This window comes from Hippoglossus hippoglossus, chromosome 7 (assembly GCF_009819705.1).
Source record: "Hippoglossus hippoglossus isolate fHipHip1 chromosome 7, fHipHip1.pri, whole genome shotgun sequence".
Classification (NCBI taxonomy): domain Eukaryota; kingdom Metazoa; phylum Chordata; class Actinopteri; order Pleuronectiformes; family Pleuronectidae; genus Hippoglossus; species Hippoglossus hippoglossus.
The window spans coordinates 26402467-26420979 of NC_047157.1; the positions used below are offsets into that span (position 1 = coordinate 26402467).

Sequence of the window (18513 nt, forward strand, 5' to 3'; positions counted from 1 at the left end):
TGCGCAGTCCCTCTTTAAACATATTAGAGTGGATGTCTCATTCTATTGGTCACTGCACTGCTCATAACAGGTGATGTCAGACTTTAGATCTTCGGTCTTTAGACTCACAGACACCGACCAGAGTGTGGAAACCGACCCAGGCCTGCCAACACATATTTTGAAATGATAATCAGGTTCGTGTCGGTTCTGTCACGTTGGCTGAGCTTCTATGTTTAACACTGAAAACTCACAGAAAACATGATTAGGAAAAAAACAAAGCAGAGGAAAAGTACCTCAGAATTGTACTCGAGTACAGTACTCAGTACCCAATGTACTCAGTTACTTTCCACCAGTGGAGCCAGCAGCAGTCGGACTGTGGGGACGGAGCCGGTGGGTTGTTTCACCCTGAGATTCACCTGACAGGCTGCGCTCGTCTCTGGTTGGTGGAAAATAAAAATCTGTTCTAAAATAATCTTCTCTTCTATTTCTTATTTTCTTCTATTTTATTTATTTATATCTCAGCGTTTATCCAGATGCACAGTGAACTCTCTGATATCCCTGAGCTGCTGTTTGTCTTGATTTATTGATACTTGTTATTTTGATTGATTGATTGATTGATTGATTGATTGATGAATCAGAACCTGATCAATGTTAAAACTCAAGTTGTTGAATGTGGATTCATTTAATCCTTCATCTCTCTCTCTCTCTCTCCATCCTCATTCATTTCCATGCATCTCCTCCTCTGTGTGTATGTGTCCATAGATTTATTCACCTCCACTGCGACGCTATATATTTCTCTCTCTCTCCCCCCCTCTCTCGCTGTGGGCTGGTGTCTCTCCCCCAGTCTCTCTCTCCACATCTGGCTCAGGGAGGAGGACAAACAGCAGATTAAGGAGCTGGACTCGACCACAGGACACATGGTGAAGGTGTGAACCAGCGGTTTCACACCTGGAAACACACACGAGATAAAACCCCTCAGTCCAAACTGCATCACGTTGATGAGACAGAAGATCACAGGCGGAATGTTCCTTTGGTAAAAACCCCTCCGTGAGGTTTTTACCGCTTTGTCTCAGCGGCTCTCTCTCCCCCTCCCCCCTCCCTCCAGGGCGCACAGTGGTACGGTCCAGACGGGGGGAGGAGAGGGGGGGGTGGCTGTGGAGGAGCAGGGGGCAGACCGAGCCGAGCCAAGCCGAGTAAGGCTGTGTGTGAGTGGGGGAGACGCGCCGCTTCGCTCCGTCATCTTTCAGGATTATTCTCCACTTTGTTTCCACGCGTGAGACTTCCACGCGCCCGGACTGTCCCCGCGGCCCAACGCACCTGAGCTCAGGTACATGAGCTGAGGAAGAGGAGCAGGCGAAGAGGGAGAGGAAGAAGAAAGGCAGCAGCAGCGCGTGGGACTGTGGATTTAAACCGAACTGGACTTTTCTGCGCGTGTCCGTCCAGGTACGTCCCGGAGCTGTGTGGAGGGTGTGGGTGGGGCTGTCCGGGTCCGGGTGGCAGATCCGGGGGCAGCGGGGTGGTGGTGGTCCGGGGGGGTCTATGTGTGTGGATGTTTGTGGGGGGGGGGGGGGTAAACGCCTCGTCCCTCCGCCGCATCACCGCTCAGCTGCTGCTTCTCCTGCGCGTGAACGTTCTCCTCCTTTTTTCCACTGTTTTCCACTGGGGGGGGGGGAGGTGGGGGAGCAGCGGGGCTGTGGGGGTTGATACCCCAGGTACGACTGCTCCCTCCCGGGCTGTTGTGGAGCCTCTCGCGGCCTCGTGCGGTGTGCGCGCACCGGGTTTGCGGCTCCTCTCTTTGCGCTTTTCTCGCCCAATTTTAGAAACGGATCAAATTCTGTGCGTAAAAGACGCGTTTTTTTTTTTCGCGGCCGCAGATGTAAAATGTGTGTTTTTCAGTGAGCAGGGGAGGAGGGGGAGAGCGGTGGGGGGGGGGGAGGGGGGGAGGTAGCGAGGCTCCAGACGTGGATCCATTAAAGAACAAAAGGGGGAGGCAGCAGGAGAAACGCTTTAAATCGTCGAAAACCGCGTGAACGTCTCCGCCGCGACTCCCGCACCGAACCCGCACCGGCGTCTCCCCGGAGCCGAGCTGCAGCCTCCATCCTCCGGGTCTCGCAACCATCGATCCCCCGCTTCTCCTCCCACATCGGATCGAAGTGTTCGACCGGTTATCGATCGATTTCTCTGATAAACGAACATTGACATTAAAAGTGACGCCTGTGATCAATCACTTCTTCTCCAACCCGATCAGTTGTCAGATGTTCCGACCTGTAATCAAACCAATCACCTGATGATCCTGTAAAACGACTGTGGACAGATGCAGAAATCGCTCAGTGACGTGATCGGTTGAACAATAAACATTAAAAATCCCCTAAGACAACGACGATCTCCAGGATGACGTGTTGTGAAGGTGATCAACAATAATATGATCGGTTTTATGATAAAGGATCAGCAGCAGAAACAACCCACTCACTGTCAGTGGGTGATCAGTCAAATCATCAATAACTGATGCGAGTGGTCTGATGATGCAGAGTGGACGGAGATGTGAGAAGCTGCAGATGTTCAGCTGGTCAGTGGACTCATCAATCATCTGATCGATGACCTCATGGATTTAGGTGAGAAGTGAAGGAGTTTATGGTAGAAAGGGAAACTGGAGGAGTCTGAGTCCAGACTGATGTTGATCGATCAGTAGTGATCACGTGTACTTACTTCCCCTGGAGAAAATAGATTCAAATGATTTATTGATTAGTTTGAATGATAGAAAATTATTTGATTAATGATGATCCAACATTTCCTCCTGATCCATCTGAGCGTTTCCTGTTTCTCTCTTCTGGGGGAGGGGGGGGGGTTATCACCACTGTTCTCCCACCTTTGTATTGATGATTGATCGGTAATGAAACCGATCATTAGCTGCAGATCATTTATATAAAACCTTATTTAAAACATGAGCTCAGCCCGACAGAAGCTTCTGGATCATTTACCTCAGATTTATATCGACTCAGATTAAATGTGAAAGGAATAATCAGCAGATAATTAACGACGAAGAGGAGATCAATAAAATATCAGCTATTAACGAAGCACGAGGAGGAAAATAAAATATCAGATTCCAACAAGGATCAAAGGATTCAAAGGTAAAAACAGACAAAGTAGAAATGAAACGATCATCGTCGTGTCTCTGAGCGTTTTCCACTCGTCAGGTCGTATCCAGAGATCAGTTTAACGTCCTCGTGTCTGAGAAGAGTCTGAAGTTCATCAGATTACGATGGATTCATCGACCTCAAACACACACTCACCTGCAAACACACGTCAACATGTGGATTAACAACAACAACAACACACTGTCAAGACTCACGTCGTCACGATGAAGATCAACGTAGACTCAGGAAACAGTTCATCTACCGAATAACAGAAAACGATTCTGATCGTCGCTTCGTTGTTTCTGGCATTTAATAAAATAGAAAACACATTTCCAGCTGAAAATACAGTGTGAAGGTTGATTTGCTGAATCAGCTTTAAAATGTCTGATAACTTTGCGTAGATTGTGAAGATCTAATCGAAATGAGACGGTCTACGAATGAATTCTCAGGTTTCGGTTCGTCAGCTTGTCCCGCTCTTGCCGCTGTCGCCTAGCAACAGAGCTGCGTTAGGGCACGGAGAGAAAGTTTGAATGCCCATTTGTTTTTTAAAAGCCACACAATGCAAGAATCGTAAGCTCCCCCTACAGGTGGGAAGCACTGATCGATGTCGTACATGCGAGTTTCGGTCTGAGCCTCCTCGTGCACACGGCCGTGCTCACGTGCACTAGCTCCGGCTCTGGTTGTTGGTGTGTGACGTTTGTCGTAAATATAAAAACTACCTAGTGTTGCATTAACCTGTGTAACGTTAGCTGTTAGCTGGAGGTGAAGCCTGATATATTTACATTACGTTTAAATACATGAGCTAAACGGGACAGTCCAGGCCCCTGTGATGAAGAGCATGGCCCCTGTGATGAAGAGCGTGGACCCTGTGATGAAGAGCGTGGACCCTGTGATGAAGAGCGTGGCCCCTGTGATGAAGAGCGTGGACCCTGTGATGAAGAGAGTGGACCCTGTGATGAAGAGCGTGGCCCCTGTGATGAAGAGCGTGGACCCTGTGATGAAGAGAGTGGACCCTGTGATGAAGAGCGTGGCCCCTGGGATGAAGAGCGTGGCCCCTGTGATGAAGAGCGTGGCCCCTGAAATTGGACGCCGCTGTAGTCGCACTGCCAAGATCAAAAGCATGTGATGATGTCATCAGGTCTTTGCGTGATGTCACCACTTCAGAAGGCCGTTATCTGACGTATGATTGACGATAGTTATTTTGGAGCTGATCGATCGGGGGGGGGGGGGGGCGGTTCTGTCTGTTTCGTGAATGGTGAAATCGACCCAGTTTACAAACAAACGTTTTTTTTCGTAATCGTCGTGGACCACACTTTGTAAAAATGACACGATACTGTCGGCCGGTTTCCCCGGTGTTCTTCTGAATAAGTGCACGTGTCATCGTGTGTGTTTTTATAATAAACCTTAGAAAATGGTTTTGATAGATTTTTTTATGAATGTGTTAAAATCTGATTGGTCGCAGTGAACCGGAGCTTCTGTCGTCAAGTGGAAAATGGAGACTTTTATTTTGGGGCATTGACATTTTTCCACACCGAGCTTAACTTTCCAGATTTATCACACATCACTTTTTCCATACGTGTGTGTGTGTGTGTGTGTGTGTGTGTGTGTGTGTGTGTGTGTGTGTGTGTGTGTGTGTGTGTGTGTGTGTGTGTGTGTGTGTGTGTGTGTGTGTGTGTGTGTGTGTGTGTGTGTGTGTGTGTGTGTGTGTGTGTGTGTGTGTGTGTACTTAATGAGATTTCCTCCTTGTCTCCACAACGTCCCAGTTCTTCTGCTATAGGAAATCCATCACTGAGGCTTATTATGGAATATTGATCATATATACGTCTGTGTGTTTGACCTTGTGTGTGTCTGTGTGTGTGTGCGTTTGTGGAAATCAGGTCAACCTGTTACCTGCAGCTGTGCTTATGTGTGTCTGCAATTTAATCTTTGTCTTCGTCACACAATCAGACCTCGTTGTTTGTTAATATATAATTAGAATCAAATATAGACACACACACTCTCTCTGACACATGCACACACACAGACACACACACACGCTGAGTCAGGGATGGTGTCGCCGCTGAGTCAGCAGATAGAGACTCTGATATGATATTTTCAGCTCTGAGTCTCGTTGAAGACTCGTCCGTCCATCATCTAATAATAATGAAAATGTCCTGGAGCAGCGACGTCGTCTCCTTCTGGACCAAAGTCAAAATCAGCTCGGCTCAGGAATGCTGTGTCTTTACTTCCTCTTCCTCATCCTCATCTTCCTCCTCTATAACCAGCACTTTTACAAAAACGTCTTCAGGATCTGTAAATCTTAAAACGGCGGCGTGGTGCGTCTGCCATGAAGATGAAGTGTTAACGATGATGTAAACTCGTCATTTATTCTGACCTAGCATACGAAAAGAGACACGTCTCAAACTACGTCGCTGCCGACTGACTTCCATGCGTCCTTTGTGTTGGATGGTTGCTGAGCAATACATCCACCAGGGGGCAGTGCAGAGTCAAGAGTCTCAGGCAATAACAAACATGGCGACGGTGGAGTAGGAGGTTTTTGATAGCGTGTGAAGAGATAAGAACGTTGTTGTATTGTTTGTTAAATGGCGGTTTGTCTGTGAGGTTGTCAAATAGATTGCAACAGGTGGATGATGAATTCTCTTCACTAAAGAAGTAACGGCATATAGACGCCAGCAGGGTCTCACCAACGCTTAAAGGTTCTCGTCAAAAAGGTCGTCCGTTTCTTCCTCGGTCGTCTCGCTTGAACTATTTGCTACTCGGCCCTCCAACGATTTCCAGCGGTACTGCTGCCTCTCTTCTGTTTCAGACGTACCTGTAATCTTTCGGAAAAACGCGATGGACGAAATGAACGCAGAGTACGGACAGAATACGTCTGTGTAGGAACAGATCCAGAGGCACAGACATGACAGATCTGATTCAAATAATCACGATACACGGACACTGATTTTCTTTTCTTTATTTTCTTCATTGTGATTCAATACTATTACAATTTAATCAGATTTTTCTTTACTTATTTCTCCCCGGACCATTAATTCCATTAGTTTGTTGTACTGGGCACCGGGTCTCCCCACAACAACCGGAGACGAACCATTCGGGTTTCAACATGATTTATTCTGAAACACACGAGAAAACATCAATTCAACACAACTTAAAGCAGCAGTTTCTATCTCTGCAGCTTAGTCCTTTATGAGCTTCACTCCTGTGTGTCTCTTCATGTCTCTTCCCATGTGTCTCTGTGTCTCTGTGTCTCATGAAGTCCCCCCCCCCCCCCCCCTCTCTGGCAGCTCCGCTCCAGGGAGAGTTGATTGGCCAACTAGTCTCAGCTGTGCCTGTCACCGCTCCCTGGTTCACCTGGAGGTTCACTGATCCTCCTCCACACACACACTCACCAGCTTTTACACCCCCGACAACAGGAATCACTTCACACACAGATGAAGTTATAATTCAGCATAAAAGCAGTTGAATGTAAACACAGATAATTTATATATAATTTATATGAAGTTTGGTTCATGATCTTCATTGTGACTCAGCTGCTCAGAGCTGGGACTGAACCATGAGACCAGAGGAAATGAAACTGTGAGATATCTGAAATACTCTCTGTAGTTGTGTTAGACACACACACACTATCTCACAAACACACACACACACACACACACACACACACACACACACACACACACACACAGGTCCAGCTGCTCGAGGTCAGAAGGCATCGAGGGAGGAAGTAAAGAGTGTCAGCTGATTGTTTCCTCCCAGTTCCTTCGCTCATCCTGTGGGTGTGTGTTTGAGAGAGTGTGTGTTTGTGTGTAGTCCTTCGCAAGGCCAGGGTCAAATAAATACACATGCACATACGTGTGCGTGTTTTAAGACACAGTCTAGGTATTCACTTAAACTGTGAACTGAAGTCTAAAACTAGATGATTGGATTTTTGAAGAAGGTAAATTAAAACCTTCCTCGTGAACTTTCCTGAGGATCAGCAGCAGGAACAGAGTCTCACTCCCCAGAGCTTTTCAAAAACTATGAAGTTTAAATAAAAATGAAGCTGAGCTGCAATGAAAACCATGTGTGATGTTTCAGTGACGTCTGTGACATCTGCTGGAAGATTGAAAAGTCAACACGTGCTGCGGTCACACTCTCTGGAGACTTCACACACGCTCTGGACCAATCAGGAGTCCGTCTCAGCTGTCAATCATGACGTCACAGACTTTTTTTGATATCATCAGATCAAAAACAAAATGATCAGTGTGATAAGAACTAAATAGAAGGACAGTAAACCATCTTTTTTGGTCCATGTCCCATCTGCTAACACGGAGGTTTATGACCTGAACTGTAGGCAGCCACCAGGGGGCGATCGAGATGGTTTGGCTTCACTTTTGAGGAGCACGTCTGTCGTCCATCTTTATTTACAGTCTGTGGTCATAAGGGTTTGATAACGACATCGCAGGAATCTTTTTTTTTTATTGTTGGTCGGGCTCAATGTACAATCGTGTGTGTGTGTGTGTGTGTGTGTGTGTGTGTGTGTGTGTGTGTGTGTGTGTGTGTGTGTGTGTGTGTGTGTGTGTGTGTGTGTGTGTGTGTGTGTGTGTGTGTGTGTGTGTGTGTGTGTGTTCAGCCTGCAGTTCACAGCTGGTCTAAGCCTTTAAAGGATCGTACCTCAGTTTTCTCTCATTAACGACCGATCTGGTCCAGTTTTCTTTCCCCAGAACAAACTGTCACGTCGCAGATCGGAGCGTCTGAAACGTAAACACGCGTTGGCCGAGCCGTGACGCTGGCGTGTGTTTTGTTAAGCGGTCGACAGGAATGTAAAGTCCATGTGATTTGTAGTAAATGAGTTAAACCGTAGAAAACCAGTCTGAGGCTGTTTCTTCAGCTTCTCTCAGCTCTGTTTAAACCATTAAGGTGGAGTGTGTCACGGTCTGAGCTTTACCTCCGACCGCTGATATTATCCTCACAAATATTTAGCTGAACACGGCTGGAGCTGTTATGGGGGGGGGGGGGGATGAAAACGAACCTCAGGCTCTTTAAATTGTGTCCGGACTTGATTTTCAATTTAGAGTCATAACATAAAAAATGTCTTGAGCAATCGAGTGAGGGGCGGAGCTGCCGGCACGAGGCGGGGGTGTGAATTCTGCTGCAGAGATCACATGGTTTGTTTACAGCTCATCCACACCAGCGTCGGCTCCAAAAGAAAAATCTCCTCGTCTTTCCCAGTTGACGTCTCCGTCTTCTACGTGTACGGCTCCTCTTCTTCATCCTTCTAACAGCTTCACGTCCGTCACGTGTTAGAAACCTCATCCACACGTCCACTCGCTCACTGGGAAGCTTCAGGACATTTTCCTGCTGTTTTCTCACATGGACTCACTCTGACATGTTACAGACATTTTACTAGGAGGCTGCAGGAGAAGATCCAGACACTGACATGGACATTTCTGTTCCCATGTACAGAACCTCTGTGTTATGACCGAAAACATAAACATGAAATGTACCATCACAGTTCTGATCTGAAGAAACCGTGAAACTAGTTCAGCAACGATCCATCCTGCAGCTTCTGAGGCTCTTTAACAAAGCGTCGCTCTCACAGACCGACAACCTCCAGCGGGATGAAACACCACGACGAGCATGGCCTGTTCAGACGCCTGAGAAGCGCCTGTGCTCGAGGACCTGTAACAGCGCGCAGTGTTTTCTGTCAGAAGCAAAGGTGGAACAAATGTGACGTTACAGTGTCAGTCAGCTTCACACGGAGCGCTCGGTGAATCATCTCTAACCCGGAGAGAGTTTCTGCAGCAGCGCTCAGACGTCTGCAGTCACTGAGTTGAGTCGTGATGGAGGAGCAGTGAAGAGTCGGAGCAGCTCAGTAAATACAAAGTGTTTTCTATTAGGACGACGAACACTTCATGTACGGACACTGAAATGGAGACGGGGCCGATTCAGTAGGAGCTTCGTCCCCTCGGCCTCCGCAGCACTAAACAAATTGTCACGATGAATGTGACGCGTTTGTTCGTGTTCTCATGTTTCATGGGATGTTCGGTAGCTTGCCTCTGCTGGAGGCAAGTGTCATTTTGTGTGGACTGTTCTGAGATGACTATCAAAACAAATTAAAGTCTCAAAAATATTCAAAGTGGCAGCTATGAGGAGCGATGGTGGAAGAACGAGCTCTTTGAGTTATTTGTTCTTTCTCTGGCGTGAACCACAGAGACTCGTCCGCCGGAGTCTGGCCCCAGCCGTCGTCTCTCCTCAGTTGAGTCGTACAGAAGCATCACATCTCAGTGCTGCGGGAACCAGACATGATGAATTTGTACCTGAGTGTGTAACATTTTTACAAGCGTCTCTCCAGAGGGATTTCACAGAACTGAGCTCAGCTGCTCTTATGAAAAGTGACAGAAATAGTGAAGTGAGCTGAGAGAACAGCGACTTAATCGTTTTGAATCTCGACACATTTCAATATATACACAGAAATAAAAACACAAGATATACAATGGTTTATTTTAGCTGGAGCATCACATGCCACATATTTCTATTCATCATGAACCATTCCATAGTAGAAAGACCATTTAGTCTCTTTTCCACAGGTTTAAGTTCCCCCTCATGTTGTGAGGTAGATTTTCCATTTGATATATTTGTTGAACTGCGTCTCTCCATTTCTCTTGGGGACATTTTCTGGAGACAATTTCTCGTTATCAGTTTAAGTGCCGATCTGCTCAGTATCCTTAACGAGTATTTATCATGTTTTTTTGTATTTTGTCTTCCGTTGTGCCGGAGCAGCACCAGATCTGTGTTCAGTTGGATGACACACTTTTTTGGATTTCTTGATTTCCTGAACACTGATTGGTCCGCGTGCGTGTGTCAATCAATCAATCGTGGAGGCAGTTGCTAACCTGTGAGTCACAGGCTGTGACATATGCTAACGGTTCGCTGTCATGCCTCTTTTCTGAGGAGCTCCAGGGGGCGTCCTCCTTCCTTTGTAACGGTCCCGGCTACGACAAAGCTGCGTTCACGCCACTGAAAGGTGCGCTCGGCAGGTGTGCTAAGTGCTGAAAGAATCCTCCCCCATCTTGATGAAAGGGCCTGCGGAGTGTGCATGTGCGCGTGCACAAACGTGCGGTTCACTAAAGGGTCCTGGTTTGGGGGTTTGAACATATGTTCATGCTAATATAGGGAGTGATGCCCCCCCACAGCTTCACCGTGAGAGCAGAACATCGGTGATCATGGTGTCACATGTGTTAACAGCTGTCCACATACTTCTGACCAGCAGTAAAACACAAAAATAACATGTGGATGAAAACGTGTGCGAGGTTCTGTTACTTAGCAACCAGTTTATTTGTGTTTTAAAGAGTCTCCTTCAGAGATCGGAGAGAAAGAAGAGGAGCGTCTGTCTCGTCCGTCTGTGTGACGGCTTCAGACTCAGGATGTCAGTCAGGGGACGGATGTCAGTCCCGACCTGAAGACAGCAAGAACCACAGCCTCGAAATCCGATGGTGGATCCACCCACTTTCAGTCCGGAGCAGAAATAGGACCCAGGTTGATTCCCCGTGGACGTCGCTGTTTTACGTCAGGTTTATGTGTTTCTGGGTTTGTGTGAGAGATGGTCTCTGTGCCGGTTCAGCAGGAATCTGACGTCCGCATACAAACAGTAGATAAAACATTGTGTCGCCTGACACTTCACCTCAGAGTCTAAAACCAAACACAGTTCAGTTTGAGTCTCATGAGGAGGAGCGGGGTTTGAAGACGTCCTCCTGCTCAGAGGCTTCACTTCTTCTCCTTCCCTGTGAAGAGCTTGACACGTGTCTTTGAGTCTCACTGGAGGAGAACGTGTGAAATGAAACCTCGTGGTCCGTCCGCTGCGTTAATGACTGAAACCGAGGACGTGTTTCCCACCCTGCTCTGATCGGACTTCACAGCTTCTAAAATAGCTGCTGTTAACGTTTGCAGTCTGAGGCGACGGGGAAACGGGTTTTATGAGACGCTAATGAAGCGGTGACGAGGCCGGAGTCTCCAACGCAGAAAGCTTTTTCAGTCCGGGGGGCTGATCTGATCCTGATGTCGGAGCTGGGAGATAAAATCCAGTAATGTGAAAAGTTTAAAGGAGCATTTCACTGTTTTGACAGATTTCAGCTGATTTATCACAGCGTGAACATTTCAGTGTTTTTCAAAGTAAACATCGATCTGTTGTTTCAAGCCCCTCCCACAGCCTGTGATGTCACACAGCTGGTTAAACAGTGAACACATCTTCAGTTTATTCTCTTTCACGCTTCCTCCGGTGTTTATGTGGTTTTCTTACTGTGATGTCATTTCCTGAGAATCCTAAAATGCGTCATGTCTTTAAAATGTACAACCTCAGCTCGGAGGTTCTGTGACTAAGTTATGAATGAATTAGAAAGTTTTGCTAAATGAAAACATCTTGATCTAAAAGAATTCTGAATATAGAAACGCAAACTAAATGAATTAATTTGAACTATGACATATTTTTTGTTTAGAGTGATCTACATGTTTTCCACCGCACTTAACGAAACGTAGTGATGTCATCACGATCATTTAACGTGATGAGGTGACTTGACTTTCTGCTGCAAAAACAATGAATGTTCTAAAAATTATATATTTATATTTTAGATCTATTTGAATAGAATCATGTGAACAACAATTTCCCTGTGCGCCGATAAGGGAAATCCCCACCACCTGTTGTTACCACAATTTGAAACGTAGCATAACGCAACACAACACAACACAATGTAACACAACGCAACACAACACAACATAACGTAAGGACCGTTGTCAGTGGGTTAAAAAGGCCTCAGATGGTTTTTAGTGTCTTGTTCATCTGAGAAAAGTCTTCGTATGTTTGTGACATTGAATGCGACTGATTTTGAAAGTGATGTCGTGTCTCTGTGTGTCGGAGACGACGCAAACGTTCTGAGAGGAATCATCACAGTAACGTGGGACGTGTCCTCGTCTTCGTCTCTCACTGCTCGTCTTTATTTCTGATGGATGGCGTCTCTGCATCCAATCATTTCGTTTGCAGCTCTGTGACCTCGGTCAGGATAAAAATATCCTTCAGCGCAGTTTAAATGTGGCGTGACTCCGCCGCCGGTCACGGTATTAAGCTTTTGTTTTGATTTTCTGTCTCGCCACTCAGAGCGGCAGTGACGTACGGGGAGAGGTCAGAGGTCACGATGAATGAGCGCCCAGTCAGCACATGTATGTTTCCAGCTCGGGGTTTATTTTGGATCCGTCAGCGTGAACCTGAAATAAACCGAGACGTCGTGGATCAGGAGCCGAAGAACGAGACGGAGCTGAGGCTTCAAAACAGCCCATAAATTATAAATATGAATAAACAACAAAGTTATTTATTTTGATATCATCCGATCACCCAGGTAACAGAGTTATGAAAATGTGTTCCCGGCCAAAGTGAAGCCACTAATCATGTTTGACTACTTTCACATTTTTGCCGTTGGCTCCGAGGCCCCGCCCCTCTTTATTTGACCAATAGGATCGCGCCGTTGTCTGGAAGGTGCTTGTTTAACCGAGCTGGAGTTTGACCGCCGCTGTAACCGCTCAGGGTCAGACGTGTTTAGATGTTCAGCGTCTCTGGTTTCCATCAGCTGAGCCATTAAATAAAAAACCTTCAACCACCATCACAACAGAGTTTCCCTCTAATGAAATAACTGTGTGTGTGTGTGTGTGTGTGTGTGTGACCTTGTGGTAATGATGGAGTCTGATGGACTGTTTTATAAACACACTAATGGCTAATGGAGCTGTTGTGAGTCGGTGGCTAACGTCCAGATTTGAGTGTAGAACATTTATTGAATATCAGTATAATGATGATTGATCAGATGATTGATCAGATGATCAGTCTTTAGTTTCATTAAACGTCTTGAGTTTTATGCACAGATGAAATGAAACATGGAGAATATTGTTGCCTTGGATTCAGTGAGTGATGCTGTGAGCTGTGCAGTTTTTCAGCTTGTAGTTAGTTTTATTTTTGAAAAATGAACGTTTGCCGAATTCATCACGAGCGGTTCCTGTTTGCTGTGTTTCATAGTTCGTTCTGATAACGATCATTAGATTTCTCTCACACAGGAGAAAAGCTAAAAACGTGATAATTCTCAGGCAGGTTCAGATATGAGGATGTTTTATCTCTGGTGGTTTCTAAACAGGTTAAATTACGTTTGTGGAACCAGTGACGCTGAACATTTAATATTTAGTTTTCTTACGAGTTTGGTGAGACGTCCTCCAGCGTCTCAGTGTGATGACATCAGCAGTTCAGAAATAAACAACACAATAGATTATAACTTGAGCCATTGAAAAATTAATTGGATAAAAATCAAAACTAAAATTAGCAAGGGACCAGAGTAATGATACTTATACACAAGTATGTCTAATTTCCTGTTATGGTGCTTTTAACCTTTTTATATAATCGTTAAGAGGAGATCTTTTGTGCATTCCACAATCAGGGGATTGAAATAAAGTATTTAGTTGTGATGATGATATTGTAAACCTTAAGTTAAATCAGTTTATTTCCTCACTGGGCAGATGTGAGAGTGAAGAAACATCTGGCGCTGAGACGATCATGTGAGGATTCACATCAGTTCTGGATCGTTTCAGGAGAATAAAACAACTGCTCTGTTTTTTTTATATTAACAAAGGTGATCAGGTTCAACTATGAGGTTGCGTCACCTTAAATGTTCTCCTCTCCGTTCAGAAAGGATGGTCCGATGTTTCCTTTGCCAAAGGAGATAAGATAGGAAGCACTGAAGCTCCTTCTCTTTTCATTTAGAGAAATAAACACTTCTGGATTATTTCACTCAGTTCAGTCTGAACCTTCTTAAGAAGAACAGCACCGTGGTCTTTTCACCTGCAGCGGGGCGAAGCTGGGTTTCACAGGCGCAGGGCGAAGGGATCACGCCGTGGGCCTCGCAGCGTGTTAGCATGTTAGCGTCGGAGCTGTTAATAGCACAGTGAGATGGTTTACAGTGGGTTGTAATTACAGAGGCAGACACAGTAAAGTGAAAGTGTCCTTGCTGGAGTGGTTCACAGTTCACTGTGTTCATGTAATTACAGGAAGTGACACAACAATCAGACACAATTAGATGGTTATTGTTTCAGCAACACAAAGAGTCACTGTCTCACTTCAAAGGGACAGTCTGCTGCTCTTATTATCTGTTTGTAACTGAAGAACATTAAGAATTCAATGTTTGTTCTACACACGTGTTTCCTCAACGCTCCACAAAACGGTTTTGTGTGATTAATGTAATTGGAATGTTAAGATAAATTATCAGTGACATGATGCTTTCTCCTACTGAGATAAAATAAATAACAGACAAACACTCATCCTCCAGTCATCAAATCTTTTCTTTTTTACATCTTCAACATCAGATTGTCTTTTTCCTGCCGTGATAAAAAAGTCGCCGCGTCAGGAAAACATTGGTTTGACAGAAGTGACCTTCACAGAGCTCGACATCAGCAAAACACAAACCTCCCATTTATTTCACCTCCTTTTCTTTTAGTTTTTCTTCTCCAGCTCTGATCAGCAGGTTCTGATTCTCACTCAGTTTCATCTCTGCACCTCAAACGTCTCAGAAAAACAAGTGTTAATATAATCTAGATGAGTCTAGATGAGTCTAGATCAGTCCCAAGTCCCAACTCAGTCCAGACTCTGTCCAGGTCGGACTTGTCCCAGTATTGACTCAGTTCCAAGTCCCAACTCAGACTCCAGATCTATCTGGATCAGTCCTGACTCAGTCAAGACTTCAGTCACTGATGTCTTTTATTAATAGTTAATATAATCAGTATATTGTACAGTCTCCCTCTGAATGTCTTTACATACAGGGCACACTAACTCCTCCCCATCATAACCCCCCCCCCCCCCCCCCATCCCCTCTCCATCACCCCATCTGCATCCACCTCCCCCCTGTGACCCCGTGTTACCCCCTCCTCACCCCTCCATCTCTCTGACTGAGCCCCTGTTTGAATCTCAGGCTCCAGTAAACACCAGGACAAAGACACATTGTGCTGCAGTTTCCCGCTGGTTTGGGTGGTGAGAGCTGCAGGGTGGTCTGCTACGAGCTGGAGGAGATGGACAGAGCAGAGCTGGAGGAGGATGGATGTTGTATCTTCTCCTTTTGTCAGTTATTAAACACCTGCAGCTGTGTTACATGGGTCCATCGGTGTTTCCAGTGGGTTCGGTCTCCTGTGAGAAGAACTGACTGAGAGTCACAGCTTCAACTGTCACAACCAGCTCCAGTTGAAGAGTGAAGCTGAACTGAGATCAGTTAAAAAGACTCAGAAGTTATTAAAAACCTGAGTTTATCTCCAATATTCAGCAGGAAACTTTTAAAATATGAAGAGTTCTGAACAGAGTTTGGTGGATTTGTTACAGCAGCAGCTCTTCTGCTTCAGGAAGCAGAGGATCATGGGTAATATCCAGTGTTCAGTTGTGTTTCAGTTCCGTGGGACATTTCCTGTAGTTAGTTTGTGAAGCAGCAGCAGCAGCAGGTTGTCGGGTCCGACTCGTTCAAACAGGAACATGTGGGGAACATCCAGGCGAGGGGCGGAGCCTGTAGAGCAGCAGGGGCGGAGCCTGTAGAGCAGCAGGAGGCGGGACATGACGTATAAACTCTGCTGTGGAAAGATCAGTGTTGTTGTTTACAGCTCATCCACACCGGCGTCGGCCCTCAGCACCAGAAGATCTGGAATCTCCTCGTGTTTCCAAGTTGACGTCTTCGTCTTCTACGTGTACGGCTCCTCTTCTTCATCCTGAGATATGAGTTCTTCCAGTTTCACGTCCGTCACGTGTTAGAAACCTCGTCAACACGTCCACTCGCTCACGCTGACATTTTACGAGGAGGCTGCAGTAAAAGATCCAGATAATGTCTGAAGCAAGTGACTCAGACGTTTCCATTCTCACCTACAGAACCAGAACATTTCAGGGAAATATCCGGAGTGCAGGTCTGAGAACAGCTGTAGTGTTGAAAACTTGTGTGGCTGAGTGACTGGAACTCTCCGTCTTCTCTGGTTTGTTCATTATGACGATCTGAACAACGCAGCTTGACTTAGCTCTTAGTTTTTCCATTTATACAGAACTCGCTGCTGATCTTTGTGTTTCAGACGTTGGAACACGTCGACTCTGTGACTCTTACGAGCCTTTCATCAGCATTTTAATGCTTTCAACTTTGTGCACATTTTAAACATTAATCAGGAATGAAAATAATCATTAGCTACAGATCATAACACACACACACACACCTACGCACACACATAGTCGCACGCACACAGCCGTTGGTTCAGTGAGGTGATGGATGGTTCAGTGAAATCTTAGTCCAGTTAGAGAAACTCTATCTGTCCCCACTGTCTGGCCAGCTGTCTGTCGTCCACACACACACACACACACACACACACACACACACACACACACACACACACACACACTGAAACACACACTCTCTCTCTCTCCGGTCCATCTGTCGACCTCTCCTCTCTCTCGTTTCCCCCTCAGCTCAGCAGGCTAATTAACTAATGTGCTGATCTTTCAGTGCCTCTTTGTGTTTCAGTATGTGTGTGTGTGTGTGTGTGTGTGTGTCACGGGGTTAATTGTTGAACTTACTGTACGTCTCTGCCAGCGAAGTGAAAACTTTATTATCCATCCATTCATTCAGTAGAAAACGTCCCTTCTTCTGCTGCCTCATTCGAATCAGTCAGTCACATGACGTCTCTTCGCCGCCGTTCTCCGAGAGTCGATCTGAAAGTCGCCGTGCGGAGGATTTATTTAGTTTCATCAAACCTCCAGGACGTCTCCTGAATGACACTACAAGAGCTTCTTCTTCAGATGTTTTAATGACGCTGCTGAGAGAAGCCCAGACCTCCACCGAGGACGATCTGTCTGAGGCGGTTTCATCTGCTCCATGTGATTTATTCACCGACGCTAGAATTAACAAGATGGGACAGAAGATTACAGCAGTTTGTTTGTGAGGACAAATTAGAGCTGTCACTGTTGATATTTAAGATTCAGATTACTGCTCACATATCAGGACTGAACACAGACGGCACTTTTCTTCTGGACTCAAAGGCAATTTAATTTTTTATCTTTAAAACAAACTGAGGAAACAAAGAAGATTCAAACAAACCTTAAAACAAGTTATTCCCCTGGAAGTCATGGGTCGATAAAAGGTTGTTATGGAAACCATAGAGTGTAACTATCGGAGTCAGAGTCTGTAGCAGTGATGGTGGAGCGGAGCCGTGGTGCAGAGATCCTGCAGATGCACGCGTTCCCCGAATCCACCAATCAATTTAACAGGTTTTCAACATGTTTCCTCTGCTAACATGGAGGAGGTAGAGAATCTCAGCTCATCAGTTTTATAGTTTTGAATCAGGATCTTTGGTATTTGGATCAGGTCGCGTCTGCAAAATAAAATGTGTCAGATTGAGGCTGGATGCACTTTTTGTACTTTTAGTTTGAAAATGGCGTCAACTCTGCTTCAGATGCACCTGGTGAGTTTTAGAGCGTCTGAAACAGAGACGTTTGGAAACTCTGCTTTTAGTCTGGACGAGCAGAAACGTAGATGTTCGCAAACGATGACGTAGACTCACAAGCTCTTGCTGATTGGGTCACAACGTAGCCTTCTCTGATTCGTCAGGCTCCTGTCACATGACGTCCTTCCAGAGTAGAAAACAACGTGGAGAGTCAATTACAATCTGTTTAAATACAATAGCAGTTTACACCGACACACACACGGCCCGTGAACGTGAGTGGTCAAGTGGTCAAAGTCGACTCTGCCATGTACAGGACATAGAAGGGATGGAAATGCAGTTTGTCTCTGATCCCTGATGTGAACATATAAGATTTGCATGTTCAGGCATGCGAGTGTGGACGGGGATCGTTTTACTTTGAAAAAGCCGTATTCAAATGAAAACGCAGTATGAATGCAGCCTTAGTGTCTGCAGCTGTAATTTCAAAGTGTCGGATCAATATCACATCAGATTCTGCATCAGCTCGATATTGAAAGAAGTAGATCAGGATTACGCCCCAAAGAAACTGCTGCATCATGGTTGAGGTGGTTGTGCAGATGCAGATTTGCAGTGTTAGGTAACATTCTGTGTGTGTGTGTGTGTGTGTGTGTGTGTGTGTGTGTGTGTGTGTGTCTGTGTGTACATGAACAGAGTCACATGATAACCTGCTGGTGCGACGGTGGATTTCTTGCATCACATTGATCCCTGAAAAACATCAATTTCCACAAACTTCAGAGAGATGAAAACGTTCCGAACGAGACGAGAAACAGGAACGCGTGACAGGGGGAAGTGAGTCGAGAGCGTCTCCCCGCTCAGCGTCTCACGTTCTCTGGTATCGATCAGTGTGTGCGAGCTGAAAACAGGAGGATGATGTGGAGCAGTTCAGCTGAGAAAACACACG

The 18513-nt window shown here is 45.8% G+C and overlaps 2 protein-coding genes across 2 annotated transcripts in view; both read left to right on the forward strand.

The window, feature by feature from the left end:
• Nucleotides 1-14859, forward strand: part of ptpn18 (protein tyrosine phosphatase non-receptor type 18) — a 47726-nt gene extending 32867 nt beyond the window's left edge. Inside the window, exon 17 of the transcript XR_004614366.1 lies at nt 14839-14859. The gene's annotated coding sequence lies outside the window, so the exon portion shown is untranslated. The remainder of the gene's footprint in view (nt 1-14838) is intronic.
• The window catches only part of plxna3 (plexin A3), a 76457-nt gene continuing 59069 nt past the window's right edge, over nt 1126-18513 (forward strand). The window contains exon 1 of the mRNA XM_034589946.1: nt 1126-1422. The gene's annotated coding sequence lies outside the window, so the exon portion shown is untranslated. The remainder of the gene's footprint in view (nt 1423-18513) is intronic.